The 26,120-nt window shown below is 41.6% G+C and overlaps 1 protein-coding gene across 9 annotated transcripts in view; it reads right to left on the reverse strand.

Moving 5' to 3' along the window:
• TMEM131L (transmembrane 131 like) overlaps positions 1–26,120 on the reverse strand; it is a 159,352-nt gene that overhangs the window by 101,103 nt on the left and 32,129 nt on the right. The gene's annotated exons all lie outside the window — the stretch shown is intronic.

The raw sequence follows: 26,120 nt of genomic DNA on the forward strand, positions 1-26,120 counted from the left end.
GTGCTACCACACAAGCTTACTTTCTTTACAAAAGTCCCTTAACATAGACAAGAAGCATACACTGTTATTAAGCTATGTCTAAAATAAGACAACGATAAAGCAAAAAAGCGTAACTCCCATATAACACATTTTACCTGCAAACAATGCCAGCCATTTAAAGATGCCATATCTGTGTGCTCATTACTAACAACGATTTTTTTTTTTTTTTTTGGTCTTCTAAAAATTTACAAAGTATTGTGGGAGAATACTTAACTGCTAACCCAGAGGAACCATGACTTTTGGCCATTCTCTCCTTCCAGTTAGAGACCCAGTCTTCCCTGCCACGGGGACTTGCATGCGACTCAACGCAGGTTCATCAGTGCCCTTCCCCAGACCACACGAACTCTAAGGGAGTCCTTGGCGCGCAAAGCTTTGAGAAGGGTTGAGAAGGGCACTCCTGGGCAGCCAGTGACCAAACTCCCCATTAGACTCTCTGCAGGAGGGACAGAAAAAGTCAAACAGAAGTGAAATCTGGGAAGGACAAAAGGACAGCCTTGCGTACCTAACGTGAGAGGTGCAGGCAAGACAGTATTACTGAGCAGAGTGGGGCTCACAGAATGATTTCTATCCTTTTTGTTCTTTTCTGAATTACCTAAGCTTGCTATCACAAATATGAATTTGGTAATGAGAAATACAATGGGAAATTCTGTCATGAAGGAAGGGCAGGGTTGATATTCAACTAGAATGGATTCCCTTGTCTAAGACTTCTGAATGGAACCTTGGGTATCGCCCTGAACAAGGGGTAAAAAACAAATAAAACATTCCCTATAATCTAGATGATAGCTTCATTTCTGGGTGTGGTCCTGATTTGGAGGTAAGTTTTCATTTTCTTTTAACACTAGCTTACTGTAGACATTTCCCACAAGCCTATCAACAGTATGTTAAACAATGATCACCTGAGAACACCACTACAAAACCTGAGGTGAGTTAGAAAGCATACAGCCAACCTCCCTTTGACTGCTCTCCTCAGCACACCCTGCAAAACAGCCAACCAACTCTGCAAATGTCTGCCTCTGCATTTGTAAAGCCTCAATTCCTCTTCCTCAAAAACTTCCGCTTCTCCTGGCCCCAAGCGTTACATTGCACGTGTGCATCAGATTTGGTTTCCTCCTACACAATGCAATGATGTTTTCCTTCAAATTTTTGATTTTTTGTTTGTTATGCTTCTCTCTGTTGTCCATTTCATTCTTGATATAACTATACCCCCCTCCCTAATCTAAGGCAAAGCTCCTAACCTTGCATCTTACAAAAGGAATTCCATTCAAAGGACAGCAAAAGAGAGACAAACAGAAAATACTTAAGACTCAAAACTACTACTTAAAAAGCAACATAATTCTGGTACTTTTAATTAACAGGGTTTGCCAATGCCTGCCATAACATTTGGGAATTATACTCACAGGAGACTTCAGGTCTTATTTTGACATAGAACACTAAAGGCACAACAAATGTAAAAGGCAAAAATACAGGTCATCCTACAGTCACATGGTCTTTAAGCACTTTTCCAGACCAAAGAAAAACACAGGACCATGGAAATATTACATGATGGTTAAGTTAATTAGACGATGCCACAAAAACCTGCTCAATCTCTTAAGTCCTGTCCAGTCCCAGTCTAACCACCAATTATCACAGAGGGCTGGGGGAAACCCAGGATCTCTGCAGCCCTGAGGCAGAGGTGACAGGGATTTCCTCTGCCTTTTTAAAATCACTTAACTCACCAAAGGCAGGGCTCCTAGCAAAGTTGGTGCTGAAGGGGCCCAGTGGGGGAGCAGGGAGCCCTGGGGGACAGGAGGATTGCGGTGACAATCAAGACAGCAGAGCCCCATGTGAGACCCAGGAGCCTTCTGGCCAGGCTCTCCCTTCACTGGAGGGAACACCCATGAAAGACCACCTCCGGCTCTGGCACCCAGCTAAGTACACCAGGGACACCAAAATAAGAAAGTAACAGGACTGTGCTCTTAAAGAACTCCATCTCACCACATGGAGGCAAACTAAAGACTGAGAACCAGGCGGGCAGAGCACCAGAAGTTCTGGCAGAAGAAGCAATGCTCTGGGACTTCCTGGAAGCGACTGGGGGGCTGAGTCTCAGGGGACCCAGAGAGCACAGCCTCTCAGCACTGCATATATCCTTCCTTCCATGCTGGGTCTCTTCCCTTCCCCGTGCTTGTTAGCACAGAGCTCTTCTCCCAACCCACCCACCTTGGAGGGAAGAGACTTCCCGAGGAGGTCTCCTTCATATTTGCACATAATGAAAGCCAGGACATCTATTTATTACAAACTGATGAACTTAGAAAGTTGAAATTAAAGGGCACAAACAGGAACTCAAAACCCACAAGCTGAAGCTTCAAAGATGAGAATGTCCCATTTCATAAAAGGTGGTTGCGGGTTCCCACCTCACCCCTCCACATTCTCCCCTACCACCCCCCTGTCACCACAGCTCCACAGACATTTAAATGCTTCATTTCTCATTGTCTTTCAAATTTACATTCAACAGCTTCCCTCACATCCAAAGAGGCCAGAGGCCCCAGCAGAGGCGGGATTTCACTCTAGACTGTTCTGTTTTAAGAGGCAGTCTTAACAGAAGCACGTACTGAAACACAGCAAGACTTATGTTGGGTAGGAGAATCATGGAACGTTTTTCTTCTCTATACTGCTGAAAGACTGTAAAGTAAACGTGTATTTCTTCTGTAATTAGCATAAGGAATAAAAGACAAGGAACAATCAGAACAAGGGACACATGCTACAACATGGATGAACCCTGAGGACATTATGCTAAGTGAAATAAATCTCCCCTTACATGTGGGGCTTAGAGTATCATCTATAATGATAGAAAGTGGCTGTCTGGGGCTGGGGGAGGGGGAATGATGAAGACAGTCCTGTGGAGAGTTGATGGTGCTGGTAGCCCAGTGATGTGGCTGGTTAATGGTGATTTTATAGTATATATATATATTTTATCACAATTAAATAATTAAAAAAAAAAATCTTCAGGGCACCTGGGAGCCTCAGTCAGTTAAGAAGGATCAGCTCCTGAAGTCTCCTCTCCTTTTCCCAGTGACTCAGTGGGTTTAGGGAGCAGTGGTTTTGGTTGGGTGATAAAGGACTCTGTTGTGCTGGGGTCCTTGAGCGAGATGGATTCATTATTAAATGCAAAGAATTCAGGGGCTCCTGGGTGGCTCAGTCAGTTAAGTGTCTGCCTTCAGCTCAGGTCATGATCCCAGGGTCCTGGGATGGAGCCCCACATCGGGCTCCCTGCTTGGTGGGAAGCCTGCTTCTCCCTCCCCCACTCCCCCTGCAGGTGTTTCGTCTCTTGCTCTGTCTGTCAAATAAATAAATAAAATCTTTAAAAAAATTTTTTTTTATTTATTTGACAGAGAGAGGGAGAGAGAGCACACAAGTGGGGGAGCTGCAGGCAGAGGGAGAGGGAGAAGCAGGCTTCCCGCTGAGCAGGGAGCCCAATGTGCATTTAATAATGAATCCATCTCGTTCAAGGACCCCAGCACAACAGAGTCCTTTATCACCCAACCAAAACCACTGCTCCCTAAACCCACTGAGTCACTGGAAAAAGGAGAGGAGACTTGAGGAGCTGATCCTTCTTAGTCTCTCATCAGCGCTTCTCAAACTTTCCCCACTAACCACCCCGACAGTGGGGAATGAAATGCACCAGGGATCTAGGGTCTTCCCAGTCTCCAGCCTGATGTGTGCAATTGTTAAAGGTTAGTCATCTATTTTTTTTTTTTTTTAAGATTTTATTTATTTGAGAGAGAAAGAAAGAGCATGAAAGGGGCGAGGGGCAGAGGGAGAAGCCGGCTCCCTGATGAGCAGAGGGCCTGATGTGGGACTTGACTCCAGGATCATGACCTGAGGCCGAAGGCACTTTCTTAACCAACTGAGCCACCCAGGTGCCCTAGTCCTCTATTTTTAAGATGGATGCAAACTGACCACAATACTCAGAACTTTGGGGTTTATTTTATTCTAAAATTCTTCCTTCTGAGTCTTAAGAAAAACTGGCAACAGACAAAGATGAACCATGTAGGTTCAAGGCCTCCAGAGACCCCCAAAGCCCCAGAGTTAGCCCAGATGAGGAAACCAGCCCTGGTTGTCCCCCACATGAGTTCTCACTCAATGTGGGCCCCCACGTAGCATACACCTGACAATCTCTCTCCCTGAGCAAATGGCAGCTGGATGATTCGCTTGGCATTTACGGACTGGGCTTTACCCTGGTGGGTTTTTTTTTTTTTTTCCACATGCATAAATGTGTAAACTCCCTGTGATCGAGGAAGGCCAAACTTCCCTATCTGTCCACCACACTGAATCCTGTTTCTGACACATCACAGAGTCCCAGGGCAGCAGGCTCTCCAGTGTCCTTGTGTAAAAAAGTGTGTAAGGAGCCAACAGGCCATCTTCCTAGAGACTCACAGTGAATTTCTGTCTGAAAGCCTGATAAGCCCCTTACTTCTTGAGGGGGAGAACAGCCATTTACCCTATTGTTGGATGGAGCCCTTTTTCCTTTGTCCCTGCCAAAGGGAAATGGCCAAATTACGTGTGTACTAAATTCATGCATCTGTTTTAAAATTCCATGCACCTTGGCTCCTATGTAGAGCCAAGGATAAAAGTTTAAAATTACTCATTCTCCATAGTCTAAATGTGTTAGCTAATAAGAACTGGACAGGTACATACACTCAAATTCCTTCCATGGCAATTTAAAGTGTCTGCATAATCTTATCTCAGCTTTTCTTATTCTACGGTATTAATGTAACCTGAAATTTGAGGAAAACTTCACATTCCCTGGCCAAGAATAAAAAGTGAGAGACCAGCGTGCCTGGGTGGCTCAGTCAGTTAAGCATCTGCCTTTGGTTCAGGTCATGATCCCAGGGTCCTGGGATGGAGCCCCGGGTCAGGCTCCCTTCTCAGCAGGGAGTCCTGCTTCTCCCTCTGTTTGTGCTTCCTCTCTCTCTAATGTATAAATAAAATATTTTTTTAAAAAAGTGAGAGACCTTCCCTCTCTCTCTCTGCCTGCCTCTCTGCCTACTTGTGATCTCTGTCAAATAAATAAATAAAATCTTTAAAAAAAAAAGGGGGGGGGGGCGCCTGGGTGGCTCAGTAGGTTGAGCCGCTGCCTTCAGCTCAGGTCATGATCCCAGGGTCCTGGGATCGAGCCCCGCATCGGGCTCTCTGCTCAGCGGGGAGCCTGCTTCCCTCTCTCTCTCTGCCTGCCTCTCTGCCTACTTGTGATCTCTGTCTGTCAAATAAATAAATAAAATCTTTAAAAAAAAAAAAAGTGAGAGACCTATGTATACAGATTCAAGCTCAAAAATAAGTATGCAATGCCAGTAAATAATTTTCTATTGCGGCCTCTATCACTTCAGCAACTTTCACCAAAAGCTTGGCCCCAAGCAAGCAACTCAAAAAGACAATATTTACATATGACATCAGAACAACTGCTGTTGAAATCCCAAAGAACTTTCCCTATCAAAGCTTTCAACCAACGAAGAACAAAAGGTAGTACCCACACAGCCACAACACCTCTCTGACTCACCAGCACACGCTTCACGTGTTCCTAAGATTGTCTGACCATATCACCAATTCAGCAAGTCCTTTACATATAGAATTCTCCCCACAGGAGGGCAGGGACAAGAGTACCACACATGGAGGCTAAAAACCGATCACAGGAAATGTAAGAAAGGTGTTCAAAAGTTTCAACTATAACAAGTAAACCACAGGTTAAAGTCTCTGGAGATCCGAAACGGCCTTAACAACCAGGATTTCCAGGTGCCCGGCCTGCAAAGAGCAAAAAAGAGAGAGGAGGCCCAATTGACTTGTAGCTAAGTAGTGTCCCCTGGAGTCACAGCTTCCTTCTGAAAGCTGAAAACTAGTTCCGGTATATCCTAGGAATACTGAAAAGAGAGTCTGAACATCAAGTGAGGCTACTCATTTTTATAGTCAATATATGCCAACATACAGCAGAGCCTGGTATGATTTTTTGAAACTGTCACACATGACTTTAATCATGAGGAAATTTCTTAATAATTTACCCGATTTTCCCTTACCACGTGTCACGCTAGATTCTCGCTAGTCTACACTCTGACCCTCCAACGTCGCACTTGTTACGTACATTTTTCTCCCCAGAAAGATCTAGTGCTGAAACAAAAACTAATTTATTCGCCGTTTTCAAGCTCTTCTATTCCATTAACAGTTTCTCAGCTAATTGTGTCTGCTCCCTATTTTCACAGACTTTGACATGGGCTCAGCTTCTTCTGAGTCAGTTTTCTCTTTGGATCTGCTCTTGGACATCCCGCCTCGCTGCTGGCTGCCACAGTGTTCTCTTATACCCCAAACATTGTCTTTTGAAATACTCTGCAGAATCCACCAGAGCTCCCTCCCCAGAGGTGTTCATGAAATTGAGGAGACATTGTAAAGTTTATGTGTTCAATCCTCCAATCATAGAGTACAGCACATTCTAGGGAACCCGTGAGATTTCAAACACCTGCTGAGCAACCTCACTTCTAAAAGCAAACCAGACTGGAGTCCACAGAAAGCCCTGGGTATTTGCCCCCAAGCTCCAGGTCTCAGGTCTCACTGAAATCAAGTCAGAAATTTTCTGTTCAACAGTTTATTGAGTTTTTTTCACCCCATTAGTCAATACACACACATGGTTAGTTCAGGAAATGTGGAAAACTAGTAAAGTTAATCACACTGAAGCCCCATCACTCAAGTTGGGCAAATTTTCAAGACCTAAAAAATAGGGTTCTAAAAGATTCCTACTCTGTTTAAAGGCTTTAAAAGAGGTAAATCAGAGTGAGTTAAGATAGAGGCTATACGGACAATGAGTAATTTGACTGGGTTATCACAGGAAATCAGGAATGTACCAAAATAGATTTCTGACTTCTGGTTAACAAGGTTTGGGAACACATGATTGCATAAACACACATACCACCCACAAAATTAATCTTAACTGTTAAAAACCTTCAGAGCATATTTCTTTCACCGCTACCATATTTTTCATGACCCTACTAGGAACCAAGGCTCTCTGATGAACAGAAGTTCCTTTGCAAATACTAAAAAAGCTAATGAGCACTAAACTTCACGGGTGCCATTCAACCCAACTTTGAATTAAACATGTAACATGTCCCAGAGGCAGGGAGATCCAGCTTTTATGGGGTTTTGAAAGTTACTGGAGGGGCTCAAGGAAGAAAAAATACACAATAGATCTCACTTCTGAAAATTTAATTAAAAAACATTATCTATGTGAACACCTTCCTCCGATCCCTCCCAGGGCTTTGGGAAGGACGTGGGCAATTGAGAATGAGAGAGAGAGAAGGTATTTGGGTCTGTGCAGGTGGGGGAAGAGGTAGGAAAATTTCCTAGATCGGGGGGCCCAGGCAGAGAGCTATCTGGAAGAGGCACAGAAGGAAATCCACAGGCTCAGGGAACAATGGTGGGAAACAAACACTGCAACCAACTTCATTAATAAATAAATGCAAATTTAAAGAAGTATGGAATACCAGTTGGGGCCCTCAGACTCAAAATTAACAAAAATACTGATAGCGTTAGGAAGGTTGTGTGGAAACCAGCAGAGTATAAACTGGAACCCAACGTTTGTGGAGGGCACTTAGGGAATTTCTTTTTTTCTTTTAAAGATTTTATTTATTTATTTGACAGTGAAAGACGAGGAGAGAGGGAACACGGCAGGGGGAGTGGGAGAGGGAGAAGAAGGCTCCCCACTGAGCGGAGAGTCTGATAAGGGGCTCCAACCCAGGACCCTGGGATCATGACCCGAGCAGAAGGCAGCCCCTTAACCAACTGAGCCACCCAGGTGCCTCAGGGAATATTTTTCAAAGGCTTTAAAACCTGCCCACCTTTTAACCCAGCAATTCCAGTTCTAGTGAGGAAGGCATCCTAAAGAAACTACTGCATAAGTGCTCAAAGCTGGAGATGCAGTGTCGTGGGTTTTTTTTTTTTTCCCTTTCAAATACATCCCATATATAAAGTATGTGACTTTAAATTACGGAACATTCATATAATGAACTACAAAGCAGTCATTACAAGTGCCGTGATCAGATACAGACACGAAAAGATGGTCACAATATATTAAGGTTAAAAGTTACACTAACTTAAAAAGATATTTGCACCCCCATGTTCCTAGTAGCACTATTTACAAGAGCCAAGACATGGGAACGCCTGGGTGGCTCAGTGGGTTAAGCCGCTGCCTTCGGCTCAGGTCATGATCTCAGGGTCCTGGGATGGAGTCCTGCATCCCTCTCTCTCTCTCTGCCTGCCTCTCCATCTACTTGTGATTTCTCTCTGTCAAATAAATAAATAAAATCTTTAAAAAAAAAAAAAAAAAAAAAAACAAGAGCCAAGACATGAAAACAACCTGAGTGTCCACTGATAGATAAAGAAAGAAGTTGTGACACACATAACACACACAAATGCAACAGGATTCAGCCTTAAACAAACAAACAAACCCCCAAGGAAATCCTGCCATTTGTGATAACATACATGGACCTTGAGGGCATTATGCTAAAATGAAATAAGTCCGACAGAGAAAGACAAATGCTGTATGATCTCACTGATATGTGGAATCTAAAACAGGAAAACAAACCAAACTCACAGAAAAAGAGAGATCAGATTTGTGGTTACCAGAGGTGGGGGGAACTGGAGGAAGGTGTTTAAAAGATACAAACTTGTAGTTATAAGATAAATAACTAGGAGGCATGTAACATACAGTGTGATGACTATAGTCAATACTGCTGTATAGTAAGATATGGGAAAGTTGTTAAGATTGGAAATCCTAAAAGTTATTCTCATCACAAGGAAAAAAAATTTTGGTTTTTTTTGCTTTTTCTTTTTATTTTATCTACATAAAATGATAGACACTTATTAGACCTACTGCGGTAATCACAACATACAGAAAGAAGTCAAGCCATCATGCTGCACACCTTGAATTTGTATAAACAGTGGCATATGTCAGTTCCTTCTCAATAAAACTGGAAAAAGAAAGAAAAAAATTACAAAACTGTACATGTCAAATAATCCCATTTAAAAATACACAGTAAAAACAATACACACTATTAATGGAAAAAAAGTTCTGGCAGGATACATTAAAACCTCACAGTATATGGCTAACTCCTGAACAATGTGGGGCTTGTTCCCACAAAATGAAAATCCACAGGTAATCTCCAACTACCCAAAAACTTAACTACTAACAGTTTATTTGTTGACCTTACCGCTAACATAAACTGTTGATCAGCATGTATTTTATATGTTGTATATATTATACTATATTCTCACCAAAAAAGTAAGCTAGGGAAAAGAAAATGTTACTAAGAAAATCATAAGGAGGGGCGCCTGGGTGGCTCAGTGGGTTAAAGCCTCTGCCTTCAGCTCAGGTCATGATCTCAGGGTCCGGGGATCCAGCCCCACATTGGGCTCTCTGCTCAGCAGGGAGCCTGCTTCCTCCTCTCTCTCTGCCTGCCTCTCTGCCTACTTGTGATCTCTGTCTGTCAAATAAATAAATAAAATCTTTAAAAAAATCATAAGGAAAATATAGTTACGGTACTGTACTGGGTTTCCTGAAAAAATCCACACATCAGTGGACCTGTGCATTTCAAACCCAAGTTATTCAAGGGTCAACTGTATAGCTAAACAATATACAATTAATCCAATTAAAAATGGGCAAAGGGACGGGACGCCTGGGTGGCTCAGTTGGTTGGACGACTGCCTTCGGCTCAGGTCGTGATCCTGGAGTCCCGGGATGGAGTCCCGCATCCGGCTCCCAGCTCCACGGGGAGTCTGCTTCTCTCTCTGACCTTCTCCTCGCTCATGCTCTCTCTCACTCTCTCTCTCTCAAATAAATAAATAAAATCTTTAAAAAAAAAAATGGGCAAAGGGTTTGAATAGATATTTCTCCAAAGAAAACACAAACGGGCCCTAGGCACATGAAAAGATGCTAAACATGACTTGTCGTTAAGGAAATGCAAATCCAAACCACAATGAGATATCACTTCACAGCACATCTAGCAAGGCTAGAATCAAAATGTCCAGTAATTAAGTGCTGGTGAGGATGGAGAAACTGGAACCTCCCCAACCTTGCTGGTGGGAATGTAAAATGGTGCAGACACTTTGGCAAGCGGTTTAACACTTCCTCTAAATGTTACACAGAGACTTATAATGGAGCCAGCAAAGCTACTCTTAGATACACAGCCAACAGAATTGAAAACATATGTCCACTCCAAAACCTATACACCAATCAATGTTCATAGCAGCATTATTCATAACAGCCAAAAAACTGGAAACATCCCAAATGCACAAAATCCATACATCCAAACAATGACATACTAGTTCGTAATACTAAGGAACAAGGTACAGATATATGTCACAATGTGGGTAAACCTCAAAAATATGATGCTAAGTGAAACAGGCCTGTCACAAAAGACTGCCTGTTGTACGATCCCACGCCTGTGAAGTATTCAGAATAAGCAAATCCAGAAAGACAGAAAATAGAGTAGTGCTTGCCAGGGACTACAGTGGAGGTAATGGGAAGTGGCTGGAGGTGGGTATGAGATTTCTTTCTGGGGTGATGAAATTGTTCTAAATTGAGATTATGGTGATGGTTGCACAAGGACCAATATACTAAAAACCACCGAACTGTATACCGTTAACAGGTACATTTACACGGGACTGTGTGAACTGTGAATTCTATCTAAATAAAGCTATTTTTTAAAACAGTGATCTCAGTACTCTATGGTGGCTTTAGTTTTCTTCTTTATGTAGTATTTCCCGAGAAAACTTTTTTAACACCAGGCATTACACTTGCCAGGTGGGCCTGAGGAGGTACTCCCTTTGACTTCCTAGTCTAAAATGAGGTTAGTGATAGGTACCCATCCTAATGGCATTTAACTCCCAGTTGTATTTGAAGAGTTAAATGAGCATCCATTGGTCGAGGGCTGTAAAGAGTATCCAGCACAGGGCAAGCACTCAAAAATTAGCCATTTTAACCTTTAAAATAAAAACAACTACTGTATTTCCACTTTGAAAACAGAAACACGCCCTCCTACTTCCATTACTTGGCATTCCTGATTTGTTTCACATCATTAAGAAGCAATTTCTGGAGTGCCTGGGGGGGGCGCTCAGTTGTTAAGCATCTGCCTTCAACTCAGGTCACGATGGGGGGTGGGGTCCTGGGATCAAGCCCTGCACTGGGCTCCCTGCTCAGCGGGGAGACTGCTTCTCCCTCTCCCACTTCCCCTTGCTTGTGTTCCCTCTGGCTATGTCTCTGTCTGTCAAATAAATAAATAAAATCTTAAAAAAAAAAAGAAGAAGAAGAAGAAGCAACAGCAATTCTCACCACAGCTGAGACGAATGCCAAGCCCAAAGGGACGGAGATACCAAAGTAACATGGTCAATACCTCATGGCAGCCTCTGGTCCCAGCATGGAGCCCTGGCTATCACATAGTCCCTCACTAAGTGCCTTACACACATGCTGTTGGGAAACCTCAACAACACTCCGAGAAAGCTACAGCTAGTCTTGCTTTACAGAGGAGGAAATTAAAGCTTGCACAGATTTACCCCGCCAAGGTTGCCCATGGCCAGGGGGTGAGCTGGGATTCAAACCAACGTACATGGTGCCAAAGCCTGTGTGGTGCTGTATTTGAGGGAAAATTAGTACCTGGGGAAAAAAAAAAGCTACTCAAAGGAAGCCACTTAGGGGCGCCTGGGTGGCTCAGTGGGTTAAGCCGCTGCCTTCGGCTCAGGTCATGATCTCAGAGTCCTGGGATCAAGCCCCGCATCGGGCTCTCTGCTCAGCAGGGAGCCTGTTTCCTCCTCTCTCTCTGCCTGCCTCTCTGCCTGCTTGTCATCTCTGTCTGTCAAATAAATAAATAAAAAATCAAAAAAAAAAAAAAAAAAAGGAAGCCACTTAAAATCCACAACAGGGGGCGCCTGGGTGGCTCAGTGGGTTAAAGCCTCTGCCTTCGGCTAAGGTCATGATCTCAGGGTCTTGGGATCGAGTCCCACATCGGGCTCTCTGCTCAGCAGGGAGCCTGCTTCCCCCCTCTCTCTCTCTGCCTGCCTCTCCATCTACTTGTGATTTCTCTCTGTCAAATAAATAAATAAAATCTTTAAAAAATAAAATAAAATAAAATCCACAACAGTATGAGAGAGAGAGAGAGAGAAGAGAATTATGAATTATTTGGGGCTTCACATCTTAAAAAACAAAACTAAGTTATGAAAATAAGCATTTTATATTTAACAAATGTTGTTATAATCCCAACTGTACCCTAAGTAAGTCTCAACAGGAACAAAGAATGAGTCAAGAGTTGAGAATTTCTAGCACAATTCTTGACAAAAACTAGTAAGACAGGACACAGAAGGAGTTACATTTGCTAAAACATTTAAGGGCCTTAGTAATTTTCAAAACGGTATCCCCTAATGTTTTGATATTTAAACAGCTGTCTTTTGAAGCATCAAATAATCACTCTTTGTCAATGTTCTTGTCTTCAACTGCCAACACAAAGATATTAGCTACCTACTAGATGGGAAATCGGTGAACATAAGCTAATACTAAGTAGGAAGACATGTTTGAATGGAGACCAATTTTACAAGGGTTATATTATTAAATATTTTTATGTTACGACAGCTACTGAAACATCAGTACAGGAATTCAGAATAAACATAAGAAAACAAGACGATCTATACTGTTTCCCCAATACCTAATCTGCCCACAAAATATAAAAACCAAACCAAATCTGCCATATTTCAATCTTCAGTCTACTCATTTGATAAATATTTTCTGGTTCTGTCTTTTTGAAACTGTCAACCCCAAAATGATAAAGTAGAGTTCCTCATCTACCCAGTGTGGAGACCTAGAACCAACAGAAATAAGCTTTTGTAGTTACGTCTTGCAATTTTCCCTAATAAGTACACAAATGTGCTGTGGCCAAGACAACAAGAAAGGCAAACACCGATTTCCGCCCCCTTAGGCTAACAAGACAGTCTGCAATGTAACTGTAAATTCAAGCAGATTGCTGGCAATAGAGCCCACAATTAGACCACAGTATATCCGAATTCTTTCTCCAGGGGCTCCAGCTACTTCCTTAGGCATTCCCAATCTCTCTAGACTCTTTGATAACTGAAACCAGCAGATAAAAAATGGAAATTAGCAGAACAGGAAGACTATTTGCATGTGACAAACTGTAAGTTAAAACCCCATTAACTGATAGTTAACATTTGTGGTGAACATAGCATGACGGATACACTCGTGGAATCACTATGTCCTACACCTGAAACTCAGAGTATAACGTTGTGTGTCAGTGTTACAACCTCAAAAATAAATGTAAAAGAATGAAGTTTTTGTTTAGAAAAATAAAACAAAAGCCATTAACATATACTGATAACACAATTGGCCTGCTTATCTAAATAAGGCCTCTAAAAGAGATTCAACTTTTAGCAGGCCGAGGGCGGAAGACACGGAGAGGTCAGGAATGGCCTAAAGGCTATGGGCCTAAGAAGTTAAGGGATTTTAGAAAAGAGAGTGCATTTTTGGATGTCCTGTTTAGAATCTGGCAAATAATCTTCTTTTGTTAAATTACTGCTGAGAGGCTTAAAAATGCACAGCAATATCCTCTTTCCAGGTATTTCAAGCAAGGAAAAAAATAATAACCCTGTCTTCCTCATTACCCTGCCCCCACAATAAGCCTGGCCAGGGTTCTTCACATTTTTGTTTGAATAATCCCAAAAAGGTTTCCGAAAAACTATGTACTCTACACCATTTGAAGTTAACATTCAAAATTGTACACTGAAACAGATACAAAGAATATTTTTTCTGGCATTTTGTAAATATTGAGTTTTAGATAAAATGATTACATCACTTTTAAAAGTATTCTAGTCTAAATTCCGTCAGCATTTTTCACATACTAACATTCATTTAAAAAAATAAATGAATAAACCCTTCAAAACTTGGAAATTGTGTATCATATCCCTTTCTCCTTGAGCTCATCTTTCTGTTTTACTTTCCCTACAATAGTCTTACTATATATACTTTTATGCCTAAGTCTACCCTACCTCTCTGTAACAAAAATCTGTAAACAAACTGAGATTTGGGTATTTAACCATAAAATTCAACGTTTAAAAAGTTTCTTTTAAATTGAGTTCGATACAGTTACTATTTTAAGGACAAAAGTGACCAAAAAATAATACAATTATTCAATATAATTGAAAATAATTATTCAATATATAATTAATAATGTCTATTTTAATGACATGGATGGGACTTACCCTCATATTAGTTCATTCTTTGTAGATTATTACTGGACTGAGACAAGATTCCACATGAAATCTCTTATGTTTAGTTCTTACAGATGAAGGCATTGAGAAAAGGGGTTCACATAAACAGGTAGATGGAGGTGGAAGATTTTTGTAGCAAAGAGTAATAATATGCATCCATGGGTGTGATATTTAATAACTTATCAGCTGAACACTCCATAAATCTCCTCTCAATTTTATGGACAGTAAAGAACAGGAAACTTATATTTGCAAAACGACCATTTTCTATTAGTCATTCCCTTTCTCAGCAGCCACACCAATATTCTTCTCATCCCTCTGCTTGGCACCTTGATGATTAGGGGAAATGTGAAGTTGTCTTTCCTTTAAAGACAGGTAATTCTGAAAGGGGAGGTATGAAAGGAGAACCAGCAAACCACCTGGGCCAAGAGCATTTTTCTGACACAGGTCAATTTTAGGACTGATTACTTTCAAGGTCTAAGAATCTGAAATGGATTCTCTTTCAATTACAGGTGCATGCATAGTCCCTTGAAAAGGCTTCCAAGTATCCCCAGATGTGCATCATCTTGGATCTGAAGGCCACTGCTCTTAAGACTCCCACATGGATAGACCTCAAGGTCAAAGGCAGATGGGAATGACAGGGAAGCACAGGATAAAAATTAAGAAAAAATTATGCAAAGCCAGACTCTAATTTGGCTGTTTCGTACACATACTTTTCGAAAAATGAGAATCAGGTATCAAAATCTTAATATCGAAAGGTATTGCCATACCTTTTCGCATCATCAGATGTGTTTACATTTTAAAATGAAAATTTGGGGGGCGCCTGGGTGGCTCAGTGGGTTAAGCCACTGCCTTCGGCTCAGGTCATGATCTCATGGTCCTGGGATCGAGCCTCGCAGCGGGCTCTCTGCTCAGCAGGGAGCCTGCTTCCTCCTCTCTCTCTCTGCCTGCTTGTGATCTCTGTCAAATAAATAAATAAAATCTTTAAAAATAAAATAGAATAAAAATTTGGTCTTCTTCAAAATGAACACTGTCATTCCTTTCCTGACAGATCATATTTCCGTCAGCAAGATGAAAACAAGGGCACCATAGAAGCAGCTGTCGGTCTATTACAAAAGCAAGCTGATGCAGCAGTCTCAACTCTGACTGTCCATATTATGATTTGATCAATTTAGGCTAGGGCCAGTAACATCAATATTAAAACCAACCAACCAACCAACAAACAAAAAACAAAAAACTCCCCAGGAATTCTATAGTAAGATGAGGGTTGAGAACCACTGAACTAATTACTATCTAAATATTAAAATTAGTTTTTAATTGAGGAGTGATGTTTATTTCTGATTTATAGATTAACCCAAGGTTAACCTATTTTAATTTTTAAGATCTATTACTAATGTATTTTTTTCCCCCAAACCAAGACACTTTTATTAACATATAAGGTATTATATGCCCAGAGGTACAGGTCGGTGAATCGCCAGGCTTATACATTTCACAAGCACTCACCACAGCACATACCCTCCTCAATGTCCATAACGCAACCACCCTCTCCCTGACCCCCTCCCCCCAGTTTGTTTTGTGAGTCTCTTATGGTTCGTCTCCCTCCCAATCCCATCTTGTTTCATTTTTTCCTTCCCTACACCCCAAACCCCCCACTTTGCCTCTCAAATTTCTCCTATCAGGGAGAGCATATGAAAATTCTCTTTCTCTGATTGACTTATTTCACTCAGCATGATACCCTCTAGTTCCATCCACATCATTGCAAATGGTAAGATTTCATTTCTTTTGATGGCTGCATAGTATTCCATTGTGTATATATACCACATCTTCTTTATCCATTCATCTGTTGATGGACATCTAGGTTCTTTCCATAGTTTGGCTATTGTGGACATTGCTGCTATAAACATTCGGGTACACGTGCCCCTTCAGATTACTATATTTGTATCTTTAGGGTAAATACCCAGTAGTGAGATTGCTGGGTCGTAGGGTAGCTCTATTTTCAACTTTTTGCAAAACTGCCATGCTGTTATCCAGAGTGGCTGCACCAGCTTGCATTCCCACCAATAGTATTACCAATGGTTTAAAAAGCATTATATGTGGTAGAGTTCTATGCAGATAAAATGTACCATCTTTTTGACTTAGGAAAAGAGGACTCTTCTCTCTCTCTCTCTCTCTCTCTTTTTTTTTTTTTTTGGTAGAGTTGACACACAGTATTACATTAGTTTCAGGTGTACAACTTAGTGATTTGACAAAATTTATACACTAAGTTATGTTCATCACAAGTGTAGCTACCACTTCTCCCATTTCATCACTATTACAGTATCACCGACTATATTCCTTAGGCTATACCCTTTTATTCTTATGACTTAATTCATTCCATACCTGGAAGCCTGTATCTCCCATTCCCCTTCAACCTGTGTTCCTACTTCTTTGGCAATCATTAGTTTGTTCTCTGTATTTATAGGCCTGATTCTGCTTAAAAAGGCCATCTAAAGCAAACATTAAATAAATAACATTCCTCAATTCAAGGAAACCAATGAGATACACCATTAATCAATCTCCACTGGGAATCTGCTTAGTGGATGACATTATCTACAATGCAGATGTGAGAAGAAAATATTTAAGGACCTTAGCACACTGTGCTTTACAAGTTCTGAATGGAAGATTCAGATAGAACATGTATCTAATTTTCTAACTTTACATTTCTGGTCTTCATAGCCTTCCTTCATCTGACTTATTGTGACTTCTTCTATTAGAAAAAAATAGGCTCAAACACATGCACAATATACATACCAAAATTTGATATCTGAACACTACCATGTTTCTAATCTTCCTGGTTCAAAACTTAGAGCTTTTTTAAAACCATAAAAATATTTTAAGCATATAATAAATACAGCATACGGTAGGGTATAAATTGAAAAGTATGTCTGCCTATTATTTACACACACCCAATCATCCCTATGTCACACCCAAATACATCCCCCAGAGGTAATGCTGAATGAGATCTGATTTTCCCCACCATTTCCTTATCCTAACCATTTTAAGTGTGATTTATTCCTTCTTTTACACTCTTCCTAAATCCATTCTTATGGTCTACTAAGCCTCTTCTAGTTCAGGCCTTTACTAGTCCCTACCTGGACTATGCAGTGGTCTTTTAACTGTTTGCCCAGCCTCTAGGATGTTTTCCACACAATCCATTCTATTCATGTGTCAAGTTCTTAGTTGCCAATCATAGAATCCATTCTGCATGTTTTATTTATTTTTTAAGATTTTCCTTATTTCTCTGAGAGGGCACAAAGGGGGAGGGACAGAGGCAGAGGGAAAAGCAGGCTCCCCACTGACCAGCGAGCCCGAGGTGGGGCTCGATCCCAGAACACCGGGATCACACCCTGAGCAGAAGGCAGACGTTTAACTGAGCCACCCAGGTGCCCCACAATTCTACAAATTTTAAAGGCATTCACTGCAGCAGGATACTAAGTTACATACAGCCAGTCCTAGGATCAAGGCTGAATCATGTTTAGAACTGGTCTGGCAAGGGAGCGGCTACCATCATCAATGAGAAGAAATTCATCTTCTGAATGATTGCTTTGACAACTGTCTTCCCACTAAAGGAAAAGCAAGCATGGCAGACCTGGAGATGTGCTACCCACATGGCTATGGGCAGAGAGCCTCTACCAGGCAGCTCCTTCAAGGTGTGCCTCAGCCACAGACCGCCACCCACCCAAAAACATGCCCTTCAAAGGGCAGTCCACATTGAATGACTGATGAAGACAAGGGTATAAAAGCCCAACCATTTGCGCCCAACACTGGACAGCCCTGACGGGCCATAACCACCCCGAAGTTCCCCGTGGTACTGGACTCAGAGATGCAGACCTATACTGCAATTTGACCTTTCCAGCCACCCAACCCTGCCTCTGCCCCCTCCCTTCCCCAAGTGTTAATCCTTCATAAATATCCTGTACAACAAACTCTGTCTCAGCAACTGCTTCTAAGGAACACACACTGAGGCGGAAAACAAGCCAATTACAGTTACAGGGAAGGTTTTCATTCTCCCATCCCTGGCCCTTCCTAAGATTTTATTTATTTATTTATTTATTTAAAAGATTTTATTTATTTGAGAGAGAGAGAGAGAAAGAATGAGAGAGATCCTGAGAGGAGAGAGGTCAGTGGGAGAAGCAGACTCCCTGCTGAGCAGGGAGTCCAATGTGGAACTCGATCCTGGGACTCCAGGATCATGACTTGAGCTGAAGGCAGTCGCTTAACCAACTGAGCCACCCAGGCGCCCCCTTCCAAAGATTTTAGTCTTAGGATCTGCTGGGGGGTGCTCAGTCACCTTGCTGACGTTTCCCTAGTCATTCTTGCTTAAATGAAGTCCATCCTCTAAAAGATTCCTTAACAATGGCTCCAAAGTACACTCTTCCCTGAGGTGATGTATGGGTAAAGCTGGTTTTCTAGACTTGATACTTGAGGGACTGAGGGCCGGGTGGGTTGGATTTAACTGCGTGGTTATCAGTTTCCATAAGCTCTTCTGAAAAGGCATCTCCACAGTGACCTCGCTTTGAAAGTCATTTTGAGGAAGGCGAGGACAGTTAAATTTGTTTTGCCTTTGCATATTATTTAATCTTTTTGCAAGTAATCCTTGGGACTATTGTTTCCTTTTCTCTGAAGTGTAATGCTTTATCTAGACAGCATCTCCAAGCTGCTCATTTTGGGTTAATTTGCCCAGGTACTTCATGGGCATTGAAGTCTTCTTTTCTTTTCTGAACGTTTTCTTGGATTTTAAATATTAGTACCACTGGGGGGCTTGGGTGGCACAGTTGGTTAAAGCGTCTGACTCTTGGTTTTAGCTCAGGTGGTGATCTCAGGGTCATGAGATCAAGCCCCATGTCGGGCTCCATGCTTAGAGCTAAGTCTGCTTATGACTTTCCCTCTCCACTCCCCCATGTGTATGTTCTCTCTCTAAAAATGAATACAATCTATAAATAAATAAAAAAGAGTACCGCTGCACAATTCTGTTTTTCTTCTTCACAGCTCAACTATACATAAGTTCTTGTTTCTTTGTTACCGTCTTCTATTTCCAACACTTTCCCTCTGATCTTTTTTGCTTCCTGGAATAGTTTCATTCCCCAGGCAAGAATTCAAGCTATCGAAATCTGGTATGACCTCTCCAGGAGACTTATGTTTGAAACCACAAAATATGCCCCATGCTCTGGCCAGGCACCTCCTGACATCCTGAGCATGCCCTACTCACCATTCTCACCCCAAACTGGCCCCCTTCTTCTGAATTCTTACAATTTTACCACCAACTCATTTCAGGGATATAAGACATTTTAGCTGGGTGATAAAATTGTAGTAATATCCCACATCCATTAACAGGTCATGAGCTCAAAACTTATCCTCCAAACAGAACATGAACTTGAATACTGACAAACAGGACATTTTTCTTTTTCCCTTCAGTACATAAGATGCTTTCAAACACTAATTCAAATGATGCACAAACATGTTTTTACTCACACTGTAGTTTAAGACTGAAGTTATAGTGCTGGAGTTCATGACAGTCTAGCATACTTTATTTGCAAATATCTATATCTATGAGCACAAAATACACCTAAGTTGTCTTAATCCTCCTACCAGGGTCCCTGACACTCGCCCTACATCCTTATATCTTACACCTTGCCAACCTTGACCTCTCCTCCCACACGGCTCCCTGAACTCTAAACTCTCTTAGCTGGTCACTCTGGAAAAACTAGCTGAGATTCAAGGGAATGCATCCATCCTTAAAGTGGCATGTTGCCAGTGGTGAAGAGGCAAAAAGTCAAGGATTCTACTTCTCATATATGCTAAATTTCACTCATTCAAAAAAAAAAAAAAAGCCTTTTTGTAGAGACAAATCTTATGATCCAGCTAAAAGAATCACAACATTTTGCTAGTTCTAGGGCATAAATGAAAAAAGTTATCATTGGGGCGCCTGGGTGGCTCAGTGGGTTAAGCCGCTGCCTTCGGCTCAGGTCATGATCTCAGGGTCCTGGGATCGAGTCCCGCATCGGGCTCTCTGCTCAGCGGGGAGCCTGCTTCCCTCTCTCTCTCTGCCTGCCCCTCTGTCTACTTGTGATTTCTCTCTGTCAAATAAATAAATAAAATCTTTAAAAAAAAAAAAAGAAAAAAGTTATCATTAATAAGAAAACTTATATTACACTAGCCAAGCAACATAATTATTATCATTCTAATAAGTCAATTTTTCTCTTGGGTAAGATAAAACACAAAGAATCAAAACATTTAGCCTTCATTCTACATTTAAAAGCAAAGGCTTCAATATGTGTAGTGAAAACAATGTATTTTGAAAAGCAGTGAGTTTTCTGTTTTCTTATTAAAGATTTGCTTTTAGGGCGCCTGGGTGGCTCAGTGGGTTAAGCCGCTGCCTTCGGCTCAGGTCATGATCTCAGGGTCCTGGGATCGAGTCCCGCATGGGGCTCTCTGCTCAGCAGGGAGCCTGCTTCTCTCTCTCTCTCTGCCTGCCTCTCCATCTACTTGTGATCTCTGTCAAAAAAATAAAATCTTAAAAAAAAAAAATTTGCTTTTAGTCTCAGTTATATGACTCTTTCATAATATAACCTTACATTTTATGACCCTTAATCATTATCAAAGCACTTTACAACCAGTGTCTTATTACATTCTTGCAATGAGGCTGGCAGGACAGACATCAGCCTTATTTTGCTTCTTGTAATGAAAAACTCAGAAGTCAAATGACTTGCCCCAAACCACTTTACTAGTAACCTGCAGGACCCAGGTTCTCTAACCCCTGGTCCTGGCTCTGGCCACAAACTGAATTAAGGCATTGATTTCGTATATACGCAGTTTTTTTCTTACCTATTAATATTTCGGTGTATCCAAAAAGACCGCCTAACAGATTTTTCAAAGCTGTATCCTAGCAGTTGCATAATGTCTCAATTTGAAAAATGATAGTAACTCATAGAATTGACTTATTTTGTCTACATTTCAAATAGCTGCCCATTTGTGCCACCGAACCTTAATTCTTTCCTATTTAATTCAGTTAATTCCATCCTAGTTTATGTTTAAAAGCTAGGTTATGGGGCGCCTGGGTGGTTCAGTGGGTTGGGCCTCTGCCTTCAGCTCAGGTCATGGTCTCAGGGTCCTGGGATCGAGCCCTGCATTGGGCTCTTTGCTCGGTGAGGAGCCTGCTTCCCCCTCTTTCTCTGTCTGCCTCTCTGCCTACTTGTGATCGCTCTCTCTCTCTCTGTAAAATAAATAAATAAAATCTTTAAATACATACATACATACATAAAAATAAAAGCTATGTTATGCTCCAAGGACGGGAAGGAATAATAACCAGATCCCTGAAATGTGAAAATTCCCTTGCATTTTAAAAATGATTAATGGGAAAAAGTGAATTAAAGAAGAAAAGTTACAGCAATGGAAAACATCACATGAACATTTGCTAAGTGTGAAGCCTTTTGAAAAGTTTCCTAAGTGAGAAAGCATTCTCCAAGTTAAGTGTGAGAAGCTGAAATTATGTCTTTGTTTTAATGTACAATTTATAGAGTTTAAGATTAACCTTTAGGCATCTGAGTTGTTCCAACTAAAAATAAATCTCAAGTATTTGGGTCAATAGAAATAAACATGGTCAGAAAGATTAGGGGGAAAAAAATCATCCAGCAAGATGAGACTTCACAATAACTGGCTTTCTAGAAATTTCATATCTAGGAATAAGGTCACGGACCCCATAGCTATCCTCCAAACACAAGGGAATTATGTGAAAAATCTAAGATGTAGATTTCCCAGGAGTGACGGCAGAGTTAGCACTCTCAGGGCAGAGAGATCAAGTAACAAGCTATGAACACCAAATGCTGCTAACAGTCAAAGCAATCTGCAGGAACTGTCTCCTTACCAGAGGGGAATGTCTGACTCTTACCAGCCGCTCAAGATAGTCTTAGTGATTTCCAGTGTTTCCCTTATCTGCAGATCTTTTCAAAAGTAATGTTAAGCTTTTTCAGCAGGGTATGTTTAAAGGCACGTTAGCCATATAAAAAGCTTCTGTGGTTCAATGCCCAGTCTAACACATAATAATTCACAGGTCAACGAAAGTCTGCTTTTCTGGGTTAATGGACCTTTGTGTTAAATCCCAAAGAGTTGGAGCAAATCTTATATTCCAGAAGTTGAGGTCCTAATATATTGGTAAGTAAAGGCTTGTTGTGACAAAGGGAATGGCTAGCTGCCATCAACAGTTGTTTTCCCTTCCTCCTTTTTTAAAAAATTACTTTTATTAACATATATTATATTATTTGCCCAGGGGTATAGGTCTGTGAGTCGTCAGGCTTACACACTTCACAGCACTCACCATAGCACATACCTTCCCCAATGTCCATAACCCAACTACCCTCTCCCTACATTCTTAAACCGGGCACATGGTGGGAGAGTAGATAGACTCCTTTCCCAGCCAACCCTGCACCAAAGAGGCCATCACGTTGACTAAGTTCTGGAAATGAAATGTGTATTAGAATTCTGGGGCTATTTCCAGGAAGTGACCTTAAAGGGAAGTTGAAGGCCAAATGCCACTGAAGCTCCTTTCTCTTTCCTGGAAGTGACAGGAACAGGATTATGCAGGTTGAGCAGTCATTTTGAAGTGGGAGACAGAAGGAGCCAAACCTTGACAACCATGGACCATCGAGCTTGACGACTTAATGAGCGGTCCAGAAGCAAACTCCTTTCCCATTCACTCCACTTCTACCTTGTTTATGCCACCAGGTTTTCTGTCTCGTGAAGCTGATCCTAATCCTAAGTGATACACTTCTTCACCTTCGTAGTAGTAAGGTATGGCCAGGAGAGGCGTTAACACCTGCACACACATTCTGAGAGTTCCTACCATGTGCCAGAAAACAAACTACATACATTATTTACTTTAATATTGGCAACAGCCTTGGGAGGTAGGAGTGCTAAGCCCCTATCCCCTGTCAAGCACCTAGTTCCCACTGTAGTGTCTTCATTAGTGAACTGCACCCTGCCAAACCCTGCCCACTCTCCCCCTAAAACCTTGGAGAAACTTCTCTTTATCCTGTCATGCTTAGTAGATCCCCTTATATTTCCCGTTGTAGGCTTTTCTCTATGTCCTCTGTCAGTTATCATCTTCACCCATTTTTGATCTTCCAGAATTTTTTTCGACATTCCTTGTAACAACTAAGAGCTCCTCTCCCAAACATTTATTCATTATGAGCTTTTTCTACCTTTTAAATTCCTGTCCTGTCATATCAGATGAGGTCTTGGGAGAGAGGAGACTAAGTCATGTGGTTAGTCTGGAACTAATTTCACAATGAGAAATAAAAGAGCGTGTGTGTGTGTGTGTGTGTGTGTGTGTGTGTGTGTGCAAGCACGTGCGCGCACGGGTGTGGCTTCCTTTGGTCACAACAGGCTAAGGTAGGTCCAAATCAACAAAATGGAATCCTAACAAGACCAAATGTAAATACTTGAAGACTTTTTTTTTTTTTTTGAGAAGACAATTAAATACTTAAGTCTGTGTTGAGAAAGAGAACCTAACAGTTCCTGATAAAAAGAAGAAAAAGAAAAAGAGAAAAAGAAAGTCTTAAGGGGTTGTTTTGTTTTGGTTTTTGTTCTTGGTTTTGTCTGGCCAAAAAATCAACACAGACCCTGTGGGAAGAGACTGATACAAGTACTAATGAAATCTTAGTCCTCATTAAAATAAGCAGAGTCGAGACCCAAAAAAGGAAGAAAAAAAGAATTCTTTGCATATGGCACCCTTTTGATCTCAACTGAATCATTTTATCCAGTATTGGCCAAACTTAAAATAAAAAAAAGTTTAGATCAAAATAACAGTACGGGAAAAAAAGTGAGGAATGATTTAGCCTGAAGTATCAAAATAATAATTGGATATAATCAACCTAGAGATATTTGATAATGGTCTTCAAATCTGTGTGGAACTGCCATCTGTCTGATGGCAGAGCGAGTGGACTCGTTCTGTGTTGCTGCAGAGGGCAGACTGGAATCAACTGCTGGAAGGCCTCTGATGGCAAACGTGAAATCATAGTCAAACATCAGCTTAACAAAGCGATACGCTCCAAAATGGAAAGTGAGTTCCCAAAGTGGTGAACTCCCCGTCACATGAAGTATTCAAGCTGAAGCTGAATCATCAATCAAGTGCGAAGGGTGTCATCAAAGGGCACCACTTCTTCACTGGCAGGGCTAGATGACTCCTGTCCAGACCAATGCACCAGAGAACGATATGCCACAGCCTGGCCTAACCCTGCTGTCTCTGTGGGAAAGTCACTACCCAGGACCAGGGCTCAGAAGATAAAACATTAAGTTCAGGTCTAACCCACCTCTCTAAATACTAAAGGAGGGAAAAAATGGGTTGTGTCTAGGATAAGCCAGGTAAAGATTTCAGAAAATGAGAGGAAACCCAAGTTCTCCATGTTAAGACTGCATTCAAAGCAAAAAAAAAAACCAACCCAGTTCAGACTTACACACCACATACATGCTACCAATGCAGAATGAGCTATGCTGTGCAGTATGGTGAGCTTTCACTTAATTCCAATAGGCATGAGAGGTTGGGAAAAGCTCAAAGTGGATATAACTGCAAAGTCTAGAACAGACTCTCTCTTGCATATGTTGTATAAACTTCTAAATGGCAACTTCTCAATTTCCACCTTCTAACTAGTTTCCAAAGGGACTGAAACAGAAAAAGAAGAGGCCCAGCCTTGCCCAGAAGGGCCAAGTGAGAAGACCCTGGGGATCCAGAGGGCCAAGGAATCTCAACTCTTCATTGTTCACCCTCGGCATAAGTGCTAAGTGTATCTTGTGAAGAGAGAGTTTAAAAGAACTGTCTTCACCCTCTACCTCCCTATCCACCTCCAAAAATACAATCTACATACACACACTCTGTCTTGGTCTCTTTCTCATACATACACACACACACACACACACACACACACTCACACAATGCAATTATCCATGTATGGAGTACTAAAGAATGCACAGCCTCTAGCCTTCTAGAATCCTGCAAAAACATTTTTATGAACCGATTCACTAAAACACATGTTCCAGGATTTCAAATTAAACAGCGAGCCGGAAATGAGTGGGAGAGCAGGGAAGGCTGGCCTCGGCCCTCCTTGGCTCTGACTGTAATCTGCTTCTCTACCCAAAGTGGACTTTTAGGAAGAGTTCCCAGCAGGGGAGGGCCCCTCAGTCTCTTCATTCTCATTCGGAGCAGCAAAACCATATACAGGGCTGAAGGGAAGGGCCTCCTGCACTGGACTCCTCAAAACTCTTGGCTCCATCCACAACCCACTTAGCAATGTCTGTGAAGAAAGCAAGATGCTCATTTTCCATCCTCCTACACCTTCTCCCACCCGCCTCCCCAAACTAACAAAGACTCAGGGAATAGCAGGCTGAAAGGGAACTGTGCCTTCAAACTGACAAAATGAAAAGAGAAGGCAACATAACGTTTTTCTTTTTTTAGCCAAAAACTTCAAAATGCTCAGACATAGGCCCCTGCTCGTGAAAGCTCTAAGGATGTCAGGAGAAGCTGAATCCAGGAGATGTGTGTCTGGGTGCTCACTGCATAGTCCTTTCAAGTTCTCTTTATTTTTGAAATGTTTCATAAGAAAAAGAATACACTTTTAAGTATTTCTGTTTCTCTAAAAACAGAGAAAACAGTAAAGAGTGGGAAAGAATACAGGTGCTCCTGGGTGGCTCAGTCTGTTAAGAATCTGCCTCTGGCTCAGGTCATGATCTCAGGGTCCTGGGATTGAATCCTGTATCAGGGGAAAGACTGCTTC

Source organism: Mustela erminea, chromosome 2 (assembly GCF_009829155.1).
Source record: "Mustela erminea isolate mMusErm1 chromosome 2, mMusErm1.Pri, whole genome shotgun sequence".
Classification (NCBI taxonomy): Eukaryota; Metazoa; Chordata; class Mammalia; order Carnivora; family Mustelidae; genus Mustela; species Mustela erminea.